The sequence below is a fragment of the Phalacrocorax aristotelis genome, chromosome 8 (assembly GCF_949628215.1).
Source record: "Phalacrocorax aristotelis chromosome 8, bGulAri2.1, whole genome shotgun sequence".
Lineage (NCBI taxonomy): Eukaryota > Metazoa > Chordata > Aves > Suliformes > Phalacrocoracidae > Phalacrocorax > Phalacrocorax aristotelis.
Window position 1 is genome coordinate 43763055 of NC_134283.1, and position 18688 is coordinate 43781742.

The 18688-nt window shown below is 45.0% G+C and overlaps 1 protein-coding gene across 2 annotated transcripts in view; it reads left to right on the forward strand.

Moving 5' to 3' along the window:
• FSTL4 (follistatin like 4) overlaps window positions 1-18688 on the forward strand; it is a 245902-nt gene that overhangs the window by 137824 nt on the left and 89390 nt on the right. The gene's annotated exons all lie outside the window — the stretch shown is intronic.

Here is an 18688-nt window from a genome sequence, read left to right on the forward strand (position 1 = left end):
GGGCATGAGAGGCACCGTGTGCCCCGCAGCAGCACATTCCTAGTTGATGCTCTTGGAGGAGCCACTATGCTAATGCAGAACGTCTATTTTTTTCCAAATAACCTGTTTTCTAAAGAGAGTGGTTTCTGTTCTCTTGACTTCTGGCTTTTCATTAAAAAAAAAAAAAAAAAACCAACTTTGCATAATAATGTTTAAAGTGCTTTAAAATTAGCCCCAGTTGTCACCTTGGACCTGTTTGAACCACATATGCATTTAATTCAACAGAGCACACTCAAACCAGCAGATATACAGTAAAGCATAAAACCTCATACATTAAGAAGGCCATAAAGTGAATTAACCCAGCTATAAAGGCTTGACACACAGTTATTTGGGAGAGTATTTGGATCAATGGGTTCTCAAAGTCACAGCAACTCAAAGCTAAATTCAGAGAGTCATTTGTATGAGTTTTTGGTTCAGTGAATTTTGAGTAGGCAATGAAAATAAGACAAGTACAAAATATTAGCCAATGAACAGAGATAGTGATCGATAAACTGCAAAAATATTGTAACAAAACCCAAGGCATAACAATGAGTGTCTGTCAGAAGGATTTTGGATCTGAAGAGAATTGTTCTCCATCTGAAGCTGAAAATCGGACCTATTCTCCATTTTCAATTTTCCCAGAATCTCCACTTATAACGGTTCATCAGTTTTTAATTTAAAACCAAAGTTTATTGCTTGCGACTTTAGAGGTTTTGGGGACTCTGTAAGTGAACTTTAGTGCTTGGGGAAAGTATATCTTTTTCCTTTACTTTCTAACGCAATGTAGGAAAAACAGCTGAAAAATACTCCAAGTACTTGTCTTAAGCACACACTTTGGTTCACAGTCCTTTAAGTGTTTATGAAATTTGTGCTTCGTTATGAGCCAGAATTTGGCTCGCAACAGGACTTTAAAGGTACAACATCCCGGACATTTTTCATATTTGTGGCCCATTAGGGTGATCCTTTTGTTGCTTGAAATTCACCCAAGCCACTCATTTCTGCATGCTGGCAGCAGGTTGCGGGGACGGCTGCTCAGCAAGCCGGGGAAGATAATTACCAGAGTTCAGTGACATCAGAAAGTCTGAATCTAATTTATCCTCTCAAAAACTCTGTTACATCTGTTTCGGTGCACCGTGCTCTCGTATAGTGTCGCAGTGTTGGAAAGATTTGAAGATGACCTTGATAATGTGAAGAGCTTTCCAATTTGTTATTCTTGTGCTGCTTTAGAAGTTGCGTTTCATTTTAAAGAGTCTCATGGCCTTTCTGTAACTTACGGACCCACAAAATGCTCTCTTTCTTTCACTCCATGTACGTGTGTCTTGCTTTCCCTTGATCCATCGTCTGTCTTCAAGACCCACAGAGATTCAAAAGGCATTTTTGATCCCCGTCCATGTTGATCAGCTGTAAATGAACGAGAAGTGAATGGATGAGAAGAATCCAATCTCCTACCTTTTTTGAAACGTGGTTTCACCATTGCAAGTGCCACATCTAATAAGTGCTGGTTTTAATAATCATTTCTGATCATGCTAATCATTTGCATGTAGATCTAATGCACAATTTTGGATTATGAGCAGAAATCGTGGCCCTCCTACTAACCCCATCTAATGCAGCATCTGTCTTCTGATGTTCTGAAAGTTCTTTTGTTCCTGAATCCCAAGAATATACCTTCTAGGACTTTGCTTCTGTGTATGGGGATGATTAGAAAGCTCTGCTAACACAGGATTAAAGTATCACTTTTCAAATCACCTTAATCATACGTAAGTAATGTATGAGACGGATTAAATGCTCTCCTGGCAGCTCTGGCAAGAACAACTTGTAGGAATCTTTCAATTTCTCATTAATAAATTTTATTAGATAAGCAGGCTCAGGACTATAGTTAAAAAAATCATTTTTAATATGGTGATCTTGAGATTTTCACATTCCAAAAATAGAGGAAGTACTAGCAAGTATATTTGTCTGTTGTCTTTTCTTTATGTTGTCACAAAGGTTCAATAAATGAGTAATAGATGAAAGGCTTAGTTGTCATAAGAGCTAAAGCAGAGCATGCGTCTAATTAATCAGCATCAAGATAGTCTGGTGAATTGGCAAGCGCATCGTCCAGCTGAGTCATACTCTAAATATGCTCAGACGAGTGATTTTTTGGATATAACTTCTGGAACCGTATCTGACTGGAGGACGTTAGAATTAGGCATGTCACTTTTTGCATTCCCGTTGTCTTCTCTAATGGGAAAGTAGCAGGTTGGCAGATGTGAAAGCCTGGCTGAAGCAAAAAATCAGTGTAATCTTCTAGATCGCTATCATCATCAATGTGGACAGGTCAATTTGTAATACAAATATGTCGAAGGGAGGGAAAACATGCATTCCATCAAAATGGCTTTATCTTGTCAACATTGTTTAGCTAATAAGTTATTAGCCCTACGATTAAATCCCCTTAAATTCTAGCTCGTTGCCAATTAGAGCGCTCTCCTAACCAACCTCCACCTCTCACAGCTTGCCTTTGCATTTCTTTACCTTTTTGTAAGCACATGAAAGGCCTTTTGCAAGCATCTTTGCTACCCCGCAGCAGCTCTTCCCAGTAGGTCATGCTGGGTTTAGAAAACAACTGAGGTTGCCTAAAAGACCCGGATTATTTCACCAGGTCAGGTTAGAAATTACCCCCAAGATAATTTCCCCACCTCGCCGCCGCCATGGCTCACCGAGGTCACCTTGCGCTTCCCAGCGCAGGTCTTGAAGGCTGCGCTATCACAAGGTTTCTAGTGGGTCTGCAGTGACATTTTGAAGTCCTTGATGTCGTACCTGGAGCAAAAGAAACCCACAAAGCCCATTTGAAAGAAAAATATTGAATTGTTACTTTTCAGTCAACTTGTTATTTCCCATGTTTTTATGCATATACGTTACACGTAGACAGAAAATTGCTGTTCTCTAGGATGAAAGATGCATTATCATCTATGGATATGTTATTATCTAAAGAGCACAAATATTGTTTAGGAGGAGTGTATTTTGTGCAGGAATTAATGCAGAAAGAGGCTGCAGGATCAGTGTGTTCTTCTGTTAAACTTCCTTTTACAAGGCTCTTTATACTCTTTATAAGGAGTTTGCTTTCTTCCCTGATTCTGTTTTAGTTCAGATTTCCCTTTTTTACCTGTCCTGAATATTTCTGAAAAAAGCACGATGGAGAAATATGAAAGTGGACTATATACACTTGCAGTGGGAGGTCAGGGAAATGCTGGATAACAGCGGGGGAAGGCGGATGGTACCAGCCCACGGCATGGATGCATGTCCTGGGGCTTTCCCAGCGCTGCTGCTGGCGACAGGGAAACCAGAGAGAAGGATGAATTTGAATGAACTGCATGAAAAAATGAATCGGGAGCCTGGGCTGGGCGTGGGTGTCGGATAAATCACTGCCAGTGCAGACAAGCAACATTGGACTGGCTCCAGATTTACTCCAGTGCTCCTAAAATCTCCGGTAGCTGTGCTGCCCCTGGTCAACGCAACCGCGCGGTGTAGAGCAGCGAGCCGTCCATCCCTGGCCCCTCCGAGCATCCTCCAGAGGCTCCTTAGAAGTGCGGGGTATAAAATGGATTTATCTGCGAGGTGTGCGTATTTCAGATTCACTGGAAACTACTTTAGGGCAGGGCTTTGTAATTGCCCCAAAGGTGTGGAGATTGATACTTGCCAGGGAAAAGCCAAGCTCAACCTTGAGGAAGAGGGAATAAAACCTAAAAAGGGGCTGTTGCGTCAAATAGGAGAGGGAGTTGTTGAGCGAGGAGGGAAGCTTTCAGAAGTGTAACGATTCTTGAAAGACATCTCATCTTAAGGAAGGTGATAAATGACTTATGTGTGACAAAAATGAATACTTGTATTTAGAAAAATATGTCCGTAATATACGTACTTCACGTGCACCTGGAGAGCCAGCTGCTCCAGCAGAAATTGCATCTGTAAATTCCGAGTTCAGATGAAGTGTTTACTCGCATCTTTACAAAGCCATTCTCCTCGATGGCACGGCACGTAGGGTTGGGTATTTGTTACTGCTACCTTCCAGCTAGATTGGTCAAGCCCGGTTAATTATATTGGACAACTATATTGTGAGATAAAATGTTTTGCTCGGGGTGTTCTCTTAAGCAATGTTGTAGCAACAGTTATCTAAGGGATCAAATCATAGTCCTAAAATATTGACAGTTTGTGCACCATGCTCTGCCTCTTCAGCTGTAATCTCCCTGGGATGTGATTTTTCTTTCATGTTGCTGGAGATATTGGTACAAACTTGGAAATAATTCATTAGCTTACCAACATTGATTTGCTTCTCCTGTGAGCTATGTGATACCTCCACTTCAAACACGTCTTAGCAAGCAGGGGAGCGCCGGCCTCTCCTTTCGGTCTGAGGCAGTGTTAGAGGTGATGTGAACTCCTCGGGGGAAAAAAAATGAGGTTTCCTTTGGTTGGCAAAAGCAACTGATTCCTGCCTGCCTCGAGGAATGATGCACAGCCGTGTTCCTGAGGACAAAGGCAAGTTACTGGGCATTTTCTGGAATAATGAATTTAACAGTGCAATCTTATAGCAAAAACAAAACTAAAAGTTAAAAATCCAGCAAAAAGCAGAAATTTAAAGCTATTCAGCTGATTTCTGTAGCAGGTGCAAACCGGCTGAGCCGAGCTGACAGGAGAAACAACAAGCATTCAAGTCACTGCAACACCATTTAGTAACCAGCGTTTCCGCAGCTGAGCCATGATCCTGCACTGGGTTTTTAGGCTTTATTAGGACCGAGCTGGCAGCGTTGCCTCGTAGGTGGACGCAGCGGCTTAGCAAAGTGGAGATACAGCAAGCAGTGCTCAGGGGCTCTCCGTGTGTGGGCTGATGCCCGTGCTCCGGCGCAGGGCTGAGCGCCAGGCACACGCCTGAGGTCAGGGTTGCCTTCGATCATCTCTTGGGATCTCACAGAATCACAGAATCCCAGGTTGGAATCATCTCAGGGACCTCAGGGATCATCTGGTCCAACCTTTCTGGGAAGAGCACAGCCTAGACAAGATGGCCCAGCACCCTGTCCAGCCGACTCTTGAAGGTGTCCAACATGGCCGAGCCAACCCCTTCCCTGGGGAGATTATTCCAACAGTGACTGTCCTCACTGTGAAAAATCTCCCTCTTGTGTCCCATCGGAATCTCCCCAAGAGCAACTTGTGTCCATCCCCCCTTGTCCACTCCATGGGACTCCGTGTAAAAAAGGAGTCTCCACCTTCCTTGTAGCTCCCCTTACGTACTGGTACGTGGGGATGAGATCCCCTCTGAGCCTCCGTTTCTCAAGGCTGAACACACTCAGTTCTCCCAGCCCATCCTCGTATGGCAGCTTCCCAGTCCTTGGATCACCTTGGTGGCCCTTCTCTGGACCCCTTCCAGCCTGGCCACATCCTTTTTGTACAGCGGGGACCAGAACTGCACACAGGACTCCAGGTGTGGCCTCCTTGCTCAGCAAGTCCTGACTTCTTAGATGATCTTCAGAAGCACCTAACTCCTTGCCTCGCTCATAAATGGAGTGTAAGACGCCTGGCTTGAGCACTAGGAATGATCCTGTTGCACTTGGAAATGTAATTGTTGACTGGTAGGAAGCCTCAGCTGGGGATATCTGAGTGAGTCCGTCCTTACTCCATTTTAATGGGCAGGGAATATTTGAATGTGGAAAATGTTCTTGCTTTGATTTTCTTTTTTTTTTTCCCCCTCCCTTGCTATCAAAGAAACACATTCTGCAAAGAAGGTGGTTTCTTTTTCGCTCTCTCTTAAAGCTCTTCGTATTGTGCAAATCTTCAGTTCTGAGCTTCAAGACTAAAATCTATCTCTGGGCTCCAGCAAAGTGCCCTGTGTTGTGTGCAGTTCCACACAGCAGCTGCCAGTGTCAGGTTTTGGTGTGTATCCTCAGTTGTTTTGCTACTTTTTCAGCAAAGTAAAAGGCATTTTCTCAGAGGAAAAAAAAAAGCCAATTAATTTGTAGCAAGAAAGACAAATTTATTTTAAGCAAAAATGCTTGAAATGCTAAAATATGGTTACAGAGAAAAAACTAAGATGAGGAATAAATACGTTGCGTGTGGATCCATCTTTAACGGTGGAAAGAGGGACGTGGGTTTGCCTTAGGCCAAAAAGGGAATGTTGCCATGTTGAGATCAGAGATTAAGTCATCTAACCGGGTTTGCTGTTCAGTAGTGTACTCTGCTTATACTTGTTGGCGTTACGATTTGAATTAACAGAGTCTACTGAAATAGAATTTTGGCAGAATTAATGGCAAATGTAGACACGGTTGAAATTATTGTGATTTCGTGCATTTTGGTCAAGAATCGCTGTCCAGATTGTTTGTCAGGAAAAGGCAGAGTATCTGACACTGGTTTTGCTTTTTCTTTTTGCGCGGATGTATCAGTTGCCTGCCGGAACCAGCGCACTCGAGTGTGAATTGCCAAAGTCTAGTTGTATTTCAAATGCCCCTCGTTGCAAAAGATACCATCTGCAAAATGTCAAGTTGGGGCCTAATACGGAATGCCTGAATAAGAGAAAATTAACTAATTACAAGTTGTTATTGGAAATCCATTGTCTACAAATTGCAAAGAAAACTCACTAGAATACAATGTACTGGTGATTTTAAAATGTTTTTCAGGGTGCATTGATTTGTTAATCTTGGTTTTAAATGCAAGAATTTGCCATGTGGAGTAGTGCTTCAGAGGTGATGTCGTACAAACCCTATCAAATGTCTACACACTCTTGCAGGAGTAGAATATTTAAATATTTATAAGTACTTATGAGTGACTCACTGGTGCATAAAACCAGGCAAATACCATTTTTCAAAAAATTGTTTGATCCATACCGGCAATGTTCACTGAAGCAATTTCACAGACACAAATAATAGTGTTTTTGGTTGCTTGCAGACAGAAAATGACGTCAGCGAACAGCAAATACAAATTTTGGCGAGGTCATAAAATGGCTGACGGTCCTAGACGTACGCGTGCCCCTTCTGATCACATAAGTGGAGATATAAAAGGTATAATTTGCCTTTTCAATGAGCTGGGAGTGTGGAATTGCAGGCTTTCCTCGGGCTTCGTTCTGGTCTTGCAAAAGCAGGCGCCCTTTCTGAAAATGGCATCCAAACTTTCTGCGTTGCCTGTACTTTTATTTTTTCCAGTCAAAGTCTGTCTTTCTGAGGAATTCGTGAGGCAAATGCAGAGTAGTGATGAAGCAAAAATGCCTTGTCCCTAAAAATGAGGAAAATAACAGTTGAAATGCGTAAGACTTTACGTGAAGTCAAAGGTGTGGTATGGCACCCTGGGCCGGCTTTCCTAGATCTCGTTTTATTAGGTAGGGACTAGAACATCTTAGCTGCTGTTTTCCTTATTGCTTGTTTCCTCTGCCTGTTTTTCCTAGCGAGTAATTGCTAGAGCTATATTTTTCTTTTGAAATCTGCCTTCATCTAAGGAGAGCTGCTGTGGATGTTCTCTCTTTGCCCTTTCAGGCATCTCATGGATGCTTTGAACGGCTTCTCCACCTACGTGCTCTTTGTCTTTTCTGCCACCAGTTCAGCAGATTCATAGCTTTTAAGGCCAAAAACGTTCCTTAATGTATCAGGAAAAAAAAGAAATCTACAGTCTCTCTCGGATGCGTCTGTTGCTACCACCGCTTGTGATTCACGTTGTGTTTGTCTTCCGTAGCTCGTGGTGCTTTTTAGGCTCGGTACCACCAGCCTCAGTGCAGAGGGTAGGATCTCCCACGTGCCTGTGCTACCCTTCCCACCATCCAGGCAGGGATCGCACTGGTATTGGCCACTGTCGTGTGTTTTGTCACTCACTGACCCTGCTAAAGGGGGGGCAGGATTAGTTACCTCCTCTGGTTTTCATTTTATGGTTCCGTCCTGCATTTCTTATTCCTGGACACGTGGTCGATGTGGTGTATGTAACCGCATACATGGTTCTATTAAAATATTTTTATTGTGCGTGGGCGTGGGTTGCTAGCCAACCCAAAAAGCTCGGTGCCTCAGTCCTGCCTTCCACTCCGTCGCTCTCTGGTGTCCGTAGTGTCAGCTGGGATTTCTGTGCTCGTTCCAGATCTCGATGGAGTTGTTGAACAGATTTGGGCTTTCGATGACTCTTCATGCGGCGCCGCTAGAAACAGCCCCGTTTGAGTGGTCGCCTCTGAGAAATGCTTTGAGATCTGTCCATCAGCCAGTTCTTAGTTCATTTAGCACATACTTTATTGATATTGTATAGCACTACAGAGCTGCAGTGCTAATTTTTTAATCAAAATGCCAGAGCAGCCATCAGAAAATTACCAAGTACAGCACATATCCCCAATGCAATGATACGATTTATATAGAGCCACAGCTGAGATGTTTTTATTTCATGTTCTTCACAGGAGAAAATCTCCTTGACAAATCCAGGATGTCCAGATAGAAACTGAAAAAAATAGCAGTAGGAAATTGAATAAGCTGAACTCAAAGGTTGGTTCTGGTTTAATACTTCTAAAAAGAATAAAAAAAGGTGCTAGCCTATAGAGAAAAGTAAAAAAGCTTCGGAGGTGCTTCAGCGGCATCAGGATTTGAGGTGAAACTCAGCTGCGCCAATGTCTGTCTTTAGCACCGTCATAAAAAGCTCATTCTCAAGTTTCTTGATGATCAAAACTTCAGAAAGAACATCAAGGGCCATTCAATGGAAATAAATAACTCGGAGCTCAGGCCTGCTGTGCCTCCTAAGCAGCACTTCTGCTATCGGATTTTCCCTCTGAAGTACATAAAACACATCTGCAGAATTTTTGTTTCTCTTTCTGCAAACCAATAAGTACTGGTCCCACTGAACTCGTGCTTTAAGCCACGCTTAGAGCCTATACCTTTCACCACGGTCCATGCACTGACATCCCAGCAGTATTATTAGAAACTTGCTGCTTAGAGAAGTAATTTGAGACTGTGATTTACCAAAAGAAATCTGCTAAGTGGATGTGGCTTTTTTCTTTTTATTTGTCGTTCTGTTCATCGTGCAATCCCGAATAATGTGTTAAAAAAGGTAACGGGCGCCCCCCGGACACTGAAGGGCGTTTGGAGCAGTGTCCTGCGCTGTGGCCAGCTGAAACCCGGCATCAGTTTGCGGCGCTGTGCATCGCAGCCCCCAAAACCGCCGGAGTGGTGGTGGTGGAGTGCAGAGGGGGGGGACAGAAAAGGGAGTGGGAATGACAGTAATTTCAAAGGAAAGCACCAAAAAATAGAGCAGGGTGAGAAGAGAGAATAAAAATATCATTTCATGATTTCACAAGGTATGCACGCCTTTTAAATATGAAATTAAATGGGAGAGTTAAGAGCTTGAAAGACCAGGGTAACATTCAAAATACACTTTCAGGCTGTATTTTGACATGAACTGTGTTTCACAGGGTTTTCCCACCACCTGATTTCATGTAGTTTCAGCGCAGGGCTCCGGTCTGATGGAGCTGCTGCCAAAATTGCTTTCAGGTAGAGACCGATTTTGAAGGTTTTCCTGAAAGATGCTGCCCAGACCGCCTCGCCCTGTGGTTTTGTTCTCCTGTCTGGCTCTGTGACCTGATTCTCCACGTCATTCACGCTTCATTTTAATTGTGGACAAAATACAGTGTTGCCCAGTGTTCAGTGCTACCACGAAGTGGAGTTGTACCTGCAGCCTGGTTTGCCGTCCTGTTGTTCACGCGTGGAAGCCAAAAAAAAAAAAAAGAAAAAAGCCATGTTCGTTTGCCCCCGGTCTCTGAAAACGCAAGAGCCGTTGCCAGTCCTGGCCCTGTATCGGCCAAATTCAGGCAGCGCCGCTGCCCTGTTTGTTTTTACAGCAAAGGCACTTTGTGCATATTTTTAATATACAGCCTCACAACTATTAATTGATAGGTCTTGCAGTTGGAATCCTAAAAATTTTGCTGCACAAATGTCTCCCTCTTGTATACCGCTCGCCTCTGAAAGGCTCTTGATCAAAGGAACCCATTCCTGGAGGGGGGGGGGGGGGGGCGGAAATCATTTCTGATTTAAATGAAAATTCAGGAGCTGTGTACGGAGCCCCCAGCAATGTGGTGAGAGGAAACGCAGCACTGCTACTGCCCGTCCAGGCTTAATATTGCTCTGGGTATCTAATCCACCTCCATTAGCACAGCCCGCTTGAATGCCCTTAATAAAATTGGGGGCTGGAGGAAAAAGATTTGCTAAGGCTTGTTTGATGAAACTGGAGAATGACTTGCTGTGTCACCTGCTACTCAGCACCTTCCCCAAACCCTGGTGTCTTACGTGCCGGGGAGAGGGTTCCTCTAGGGGATGTTTATTCATTTGTGGGTATAAGGCACATGTAAAGTTATAATTTCCTGCAGTTCACAGCAATGACGTTAAAAATGAAGCATCCAGCAGGGCCTGATGGGCAGTGCCAGGCTGACCCCTGCCGACTTCTCCATCCCCTCCTAAATTACACTGGGAGCTGCGTCAGAGATAGCAAATCTTGTTTCTTAGGTATTCACCATCCCTGGAGGGGTTAAAAAAATGTGTAGATGTGGCACTTTTGGGCATGGTTTAGGAGGCCTGGGGGTGTTGGGTTGGGGGCTGGACTTGGTGACCCCAGAGGTCTTTTCCAACCTTAATGATTCTGTGATTCTATTCTTAGGAATCCTAATGTGTTTTTCTTTAATATGCTAGTCTGGCAGCAAGAGGCTGGGGTTGCCTGTTGGGGACCCCTTGGCTGGGGTGGGAGGTGTGGACCTTCCCGTCCTGCACAACCTTCTGCAGCAGGGCAACCCAGATTCATGGGCAGAGCAAACCAGAAGGAACCGAAACTCATTTTTCTGTCCTAAAACCCCAACTGAGAGCATGGCGGTCTTGGCATCTGTAGCTGATATGCAAGCGTCACTAGATAGGGTTTATATTCCTTTAGGACCTGGAGGCAGAGTTGTTTCAGAAATAGTGATAACATCTGGTTGCATTTGGTCATTACTGATATCAGGGGCTGTTGGCTTCAATCTTTTCTCTTCAGGGGACTGCAGTTTACAACAGAGCACCGTGTGCCAGATTTTCCTGCAGGGAACAGCATAAACAACTGCACTGTCCGTCTTCAGTTCATGTAACACTGTGGTAGCCACCGAAGTCATCTCCAGCCCCTGAGACAAGCCCATTTGGTAATTTATGGGCTTACGGAGGTATAAAATGCGTGTGTGTTCTGTTTCAGAGAGCACATCTCCGCTTATTTTAACGCTAATTGTTATTGGTTTATTTTCACCATTAGTCTGTATTCAGTGCAATATAAACCATGAAAAATATACGTGTTTCTCCTAAGTAGACTGGTTTGGAGTCTTCTGTGAGGTGTAATGCATCTTCTGGCAGGGCTAATAGAGTGGGTTTGCTTTTAATGCAATTTACTAAGCAATCATCTGCTAAAATATGAGATGTATAGGAGTCTAAATTTCTTACAGAATTGCTATTATCCTCCTTATTTTGTTTTAAGATGTATTTTTATGAACTCGTTCACTCCAAGTCAGGCAAGATACATTCATGGAAAGACTCCAGTGTGTTAATTGCTGTTTATCGAATACTTCAGAGTAATGTGATGAACAGGCACCGTGGATTGTAATTAATACATTGACATCCAACGACTGTAGCCGAATGGAAGAGGAAAGCAATTTATAGTGGCCATAGCATGCATTCATCTTGCAGTGCTACATGGACACCCACCAAGTCAAATAGCTTTCAAAGAGAATGGAAATGCATTTTCTTTGCCAGACAGGAGCTTTGTGGCAGTAGCGAAATAGCGAAATAGCGTGGCACCGGCTCTGACACGGCAGAAATACAAACCTGGGGGCGCTGGGGGTGCTGCTAATGCACAGGCTCCTCCGGAGAGCAGCGCATCCCTCCAGCGTTACTGGGCTCCTGCGGAGGCGGCGGATGCTTAGGATGTAAAAGAACAAACCCGGCTGCTGCCGTCCGGGTGAGCGGCGCTGGTGTCTCCTTCTGCTCTCTCCTTCCACCTATCCCTTACCCTACACCCTCGCTGACTTGAATTTGGTGAAAGCAAGCGCATTGACTGGAGGGATTTGGCTCAGAAAAGCATTTTCTCCTTTCTTAAACAGAGCAAGAGTAACCCACTTACTCCTTCAATGCATTAGCACAGGTGGCCTCTTGAACATAATGCATTAAACAAATTATATGAAGTGCAAGTAATACAGTTTGTATTCTAGTGCATAAACAGGGCTTCAGCAAATAAATAAACCGATGGCAAAAAGCCGCTTTTCAGATTTCACTTTTCAAGCCCTGCAAGGAGGCACTAACACAATTATGTCAAAAGAATGTTGAGCAGATAGAAGTAATGAACTGTTGGATTCCTTTTCTGTAAGAGCTCGTTAACAGAGGACGTTGGGGAATAAAAGATTTTCCCTGCAATAGGCATCATGTGTCCACGTTTTAAAAAATAATAATAATAAAAAAAAAAAAGAGCAGCAGGTTAGCTTTATTCTTCTGGCTTCGGGGAGAAGAAGAGCAGCTCCGAGCAGTCATTGATCAGCTTTCCTTTTGTTAAATATTAGGGAAGGGAAGACTTGGCGGGTGTAATTCCCTTTAAGGAGAAAGCAAGAGCAAAGGGAAAAGGAAGGCCGGGGGACTTGGTACCGCATTGCACTGAGCCATCGCTTTAATCCTCCCATGTGGTGGCTCTAAGTGGCAGATCTTCCATCAGGCTTTGCGAGCATTCTTCTGCCCGTGAAACAAGAAGAGCTTCAATAACTGTTAATTGATCCACTCATTTCCTATAATAGAAGAAACTTCGAAGAAGCCAACAGGGCCAGTGGCGAAGCAATTTCATCACACGTCTGTTGTCAGTGCGCTGGATAATTGACTTGGAGGATCAGGTACAAGGTGTTCATAGAAGGGGTTGAAATATCTGATGAAGCAGTTCTACTTTTTGTGGGGGTGTTTGGTTTCCTCTCGTTATTATTGCCGTTGCTGCCTTTATTAGTTTTTGTGGACGATGTCCCATAGGAGCTGGATTGAGAGGCCCAGCTAATTTGAAATTGGCTTCAAAAGCTGTCCGATGAAAACCATTTTAAGTCCCTTGAAATACCAGGTGCTGGGCCCGGCAAGTGGCCGAATAAACATTACAGGTGTCGGCGCAGCAGTATCGAGGTAGCTCTGCCTCCAGCAAACCCAGCGGTGGCTGACTTCGAAGTATGTTATTTCCTGTAAATCTGTAATGTTTTGTATCAAGTTTGTATACGAAATGCAAATTCTGCGCGCTCTGATGGTATTTGCCTCTTCCGGGTTTACGCTGGTGCGACCTGTGGCTATCTAATTCCCCTCGCATACGCCTGTAACTTCAATGATTTTTGAAAAGCTCATTTACTTTCGGTGGAATTGCTCCTGTGTCACAGCACACCTATCTATAAATATTTGCAATCTCAGGAGGAACCTCTCTTCCATCCGTTTCTTCTGCCCACTCCATAAAATTGCCAAGAAATCTCCTGTTGGGGCAGCCCGCCTTCTAAATAAATAAATAAACCAGTGACAGCCCTGGAGGGAAAACAGCGCCAGGAGTAAGAGGAACTGCTAATTTTCTTTTTTCATTCCCTCCCTGCCTTCAGCAGGCTAACAAAGTGCAGTGAGGAGGAGGCCGCATGCCGTTTCGTGGCGCCCCGCTTGCCGCTGCCCGGGGCTGCCCACGCGGGCGGCTGCGACCCACCGCTCCACCCCACCGCTTTGCTTGGCCGGCTTTCTCTTCTCAATTAACTCAGTTTTTTTTTCCCGTACCTGCCTCTTTCTACTCTGGTGGAAATGAAGGGAAAGGTTTTCGAATGAAGGCACGAGAGGAACACGAACACTTCCCATTTTGGCAAATTAAGAGATTTCTAAGCCTCCTTGCGCACCTCCTGAAAAATTTGACTATCGGTGTCTAAGAGGTGTTTCAAAGACTTTTTTTGATGCTTAGAACTTATTTATCTATGTCAATAGCAGATGGATCTCAGCTGTCAGGGGCTGTAGCATTTCTTCAACTCACAGGCACTGAAAATCTGGAATGTTCAGGGGTAATTTATGTCTCTTATCTCACAGATCTCTTTCTAACCAGAGTCAAAAGGAAACCATTTCTTCACCGTTTAAACCCTTCTTAACCAAATCTATCGCAGGTCTTGCCATGTCCTCCTCTGGCCGTGGGCAGTCTCCAACGTCCCTGTCCTCTCCAGAGCAGAAAGAAAAGCGTTGGTACTGTATGTGAAAAAGGTTGCACTTTTACTCATTCCTGTGCTACAGACTTGTTAGAGGTGTCCACATCAGCATTAGTTCCTTATGCTATAGCAGGTGGATATGTGGAAGTAACAGTGCGGCTCTGTGAGAGTGAATTAGGTGTCTCTAAAAAGGGATGCTGCCGGGGGGTGTCCGTGCTCCGGCGGATGGACGACACCTCCCTGCCATGATAACGCTGCAGGAGTTTCATTTCTCTCAATTTGGCGGGCAGTAAATCAAGAACTACACCCAGATTTCACGTGATGTAATCTTCTTATAACTGCTCATGACATCGGTAGTGGGCCCGGTGCTGGCTGGAGACGGGTGGTAGCTGGTGGAAATACCCCTGCCAGTAACGTGGTGGGTTTTATATCAGGGTATTAATTTGCATCAGCTGTAGCTACGGGAGTGGTGTTTCCTTGGCAGAGTGCGTGTCCTCTGCAAGGAGGAGAGAATCATCCATATATTAGAAAAAGTGTTCACAATTTTGTATGCTTGAACAATGTTGCAATGTCAACATCACAATCTCCTCAGATCGCAGGGTTTTAGTTAAATAAAAATGACAGGAAATTTCCTTGGGTTTTGCCCATCATCTGAAGAAATTGGTTAGAGCCTGAGTTTGTAGAGCAAACACATCAAAATGAGTTTGAAGAACTGCTGGAAATAGCAAGACCTACATAGGTAACTTGCCTGCAGTTTCTTTCTATTATTAAGATTTAATTTTTAAAATTGCCTGCATATTACAACTGGGGATCTTTTATTACACTACCCGAGAAATATGTTGGCCTTCCTCTTTTTGTGAACATTTTTCAATTTTTTTTTTTTTCTTTTTACTACGTGCAGCAAAGGCACTCATGTCACAGCTACTTAGGCGAGGTTTGCGTTTCAAGCGAGCCTAATCCTTGCCTAAAGTCACGAGTAACTGTCGTCTCAGCTGAGGGGGGTTCAGGCTTCCCCCCGCGCTTCTGTTCGTGCCGCCGGACGCAGAGCAGGCGCCGCCCGATGGGAAGGGGCTGGGTCCCTGTCGGTCCCACTGAAGCTGTCAGTTTTCGGAAGAGTGTTTGTTGCGTGGGCTCTTTTTTTAATAGCATTCAGCTTTTTGCTTTTTCCACCGTCCAGAGCTGCACTTTTCTATATCCTTTGTGGCTTTTAACACCCTTTTCCCGCAGCCCGCACCAAACGGACGCCTGTTGGGACTCTCCTGTTGGAGCGACAGCAGGGCCAGCGCCTGAAGGTGCCCGCGGCTTCATGCCAAGCGTGGCAGAGCTTTGCCTGCCTCGCTCAGGGTGCTCCTTTTGCAGTGGGACGTCCTCGGTGCCGGCCGTGGCCCTGGCAAACACAAATCCCATTACAGTGACATTGCTGCTCGCTGCCGCGAAGGCTTTTCATGCTGAGCACTGCAATTTTTTTTCCCCTCTTGGAAAAAGCCCAGCTGCCTTCTAGTTCAAATGGAAACTTTTGAAGAAAACTTTACTTCCTTTTCAACGTGGCTCAGAGTGACTTTTCCCCGGAATGTGACCTTGCCGTCGCGGGTTGCTCGTCACCACCCGATGAGCTCGTTGTGTGAGCCGGGGGTCCAGGGGAATCGCTGCCACCAGCCGCTATTTATCTTTCTCTGAAGTGTAACAAGCTCAGCCTGAAACAGGCACCCTCGCGGATCACACACGAGGGCTGGAGTAACTTTAAAGCCGAGATGACTGTAATGTTGCGGAGTGATTTACAAAGCGGGTAAAGGATCATGCTCTGGGTTTTTAAAAGCAATGCGTTTGCTGTAGGTGGTTTCTCTCCGAGCCCCCCTTTTGCTGGACCAAGAAAGAAACCACAGGACAGAGGTGCCAGATTTTCCTATGATTTAATTGCCATTGCAATATATAAACAGAGCCTAATTGTGGTCATAGAAGTTAGAAAACTCTGGACCATGAAAGAAAGTTTTTCCAAGAGGAGTTATTGTTCATTTTTACAGAAAAGAATAAGCTGTTCACCGTGTATCGGGTACGCAGCAGCTCTGATGCTGGCGGAGGCAGAAGTTTATTACCCCCTTCCTGAGCGTGCAGGAAGATGAGGAGTGTTTGGTGGACACCAAGAGTTAGGGCACGTCTCTGATTAGGGGAGGTGAGGGGGACACGGGGGCTGCTGCCTCCGGACACCCACCGCGGGCACGGGCAGGGGGGCGGCGCAGGACAGGGAGGGAGCGGTGAGAGGGCGGCCACGTGGGGGAAGGCAGAGAGGCAGGTCCCGGTTGCCACAACTGACCAAGACTGTGTGGGACCAGGGCTACACCGCACCGGTGAGACCTGAGCGCGAGACCTGCTCTGGGCGCTTCTGGCGGCTGACTGCAGCCACTAAAGGGTTAACAGGCTCCCCCCAGGCTGTCGCAGGGTGATATTTGTGGCTGTCTGGGAACAGCTGTGTTAGCCTCTTAAGCAGCTAAACGGGCTCTGACAGTGGCAGGTGAAGATGAAGAAAGGATTCGTGAAAAAAGCCTCCAAGGCTGAACTGAGTAACTCTGCCCTGGAGAACATGGGACCGTCCAGCCTGACGACCTCCCGGAAAAATAACATCTCTTGTAGAAAACAGTAAGAAAGGGAACGCGGTACTGTGTGTGCTCCAAGGCTATGTCCTTAAATCAATGAACCTGAATTTATAGACGTGACCCACCTGTCAGTTCCCTTGGACGGATTTTTTTTAAAAAAGCAGCAGTGTTCCTTTACATCGCCGGCCTTGTCAGGGCCGTGCAAACAACGGGTCTGTTTTTCATCATATTACCTGGCTAGAAACAGCAAATATGAACATATGAAACGATTACTTTTTTTTTTCTGAGCAAGCTCTCCTGCAGGAGGGCAGGGAGGAGCCCGTGTCTCAAACTTGCTGGGCTGTCTGGAAAGGCTCAGTCTGGGACCTGATGGCAGTATTTCAATAATGATTGTTTTCATGCATTTGGCAGGTATCTCTCTGCTTTGTCTCCCCTCCTCACCTCCCCCAAAATTGTTGGGCCTATCTGCTAGTTTCAGTCATGTTTTATGTGAGGCAAAAGTTTTAAATATGCCAAATCTCATTGAAAAAAAACAACTGAAAAGGAAACAGAAATTGTCTTTTTTTCCCAACTGAGGGAAACTCTGGGGAACGAGCTCACTGCCTGGGGACACACCGGGGAACAGAGCAATGAAAAAGCCCTGCTAAACCTCCCACAGGCAGAGAGCATCCCAGGGAGCTCGTGTCATCTTAGGTACCAAAGTCATAGAATCACAGAATCATTAAGGTTGGAAAAGACCCCCAGGATCGTCAAGTCCAACCCCCAGCCCAACACCCCCAGGCCTCCTAAACCATGCCCTGAAGGGCCACGTCTACATGTCTTTTAAATACCCCCAGGGATGGTGACTCCCCCACCTCTCTGGGCAGTGAAGACATTTTCCCTGATATCCAACCTAAACCTCTCCTGACGCAGCCCAAGGCCAAGTCGTAGCCCAAGTCAGCCCACCTTGGGCTGGTGCTGGATAAAGCAAAGCTGCTTCAGTTCCAGTGCTGATGGAGCTGCTCCTTTGTGAGCATAAGCAGATAGTCAGATGTTCGTTGTTAAGTTACCTTCTTACTGTATTCATTTATAATAGCAGTAGCGTCAGAGTGACTTAGCGATGACCCATGTTTTACTTTCCGTGGTAGGACGTGCTGGTTAATCATGAGATATCTGTTCTTATTTCATGAAAGACTTTCAAAAATAATAGTTCAGGCAACGCAGTTTAAACATCTCTCACCACAACTGCGTGTCAAACCATTCGCCTCTGCTTTGGTCATCACTGAGCATTCAGGTTCTGGGGTTAAATCAGCGTATGGCAAGAGAGGAAGCGGCTTGACTGATCTGCCTTTAAGCTGTCTGTTCGCTTACAGAAGCCAGTAGCCTAAACAGCTTCCTTGCTGGCCAAAACGAGATTAAATTCCATTTCATTCTTTTCATCCTTACACCCAGAGATGGTAATATAAAATAATTAATCCCGATGCAGCTCACGCGGCAGTTTGCAGCTCGTGTTGGCGTTGCTCTGTTGCTCCAAGCAGAGGTAACTTGCATGGTTGCTTAACAAATTGACTGCTTAGAATTGTTTAGAGTACTCATTTTTCTTTTAGACTATTCTTTTCTTGGAGGGGTGAAAAGATTTCAGTAGGCTGCTTTTTATTGCAGAAATATGTTAAGAGAGGATGTAGAGTTTATCTTTACTTCATTTGCATAAAAATACAATTCTAACTATTTTCTTTTTCCAGAGCTGTTTTCCATAATTTTCTCTCCTCAAAGATAGCAGCAGAAAGATCAAAACAAACAGAGTTATGTTAAATTGCTGTGTGTGTCATAACACGGCAAGATCTTTCACACCGTAGGATCCGGGGGGCAAGAGCTGTGTCCTGATATGTTCTTACAGGGTACAGAATACTTGGGCTTGGGAAAAGCAGTGGACTTTGGG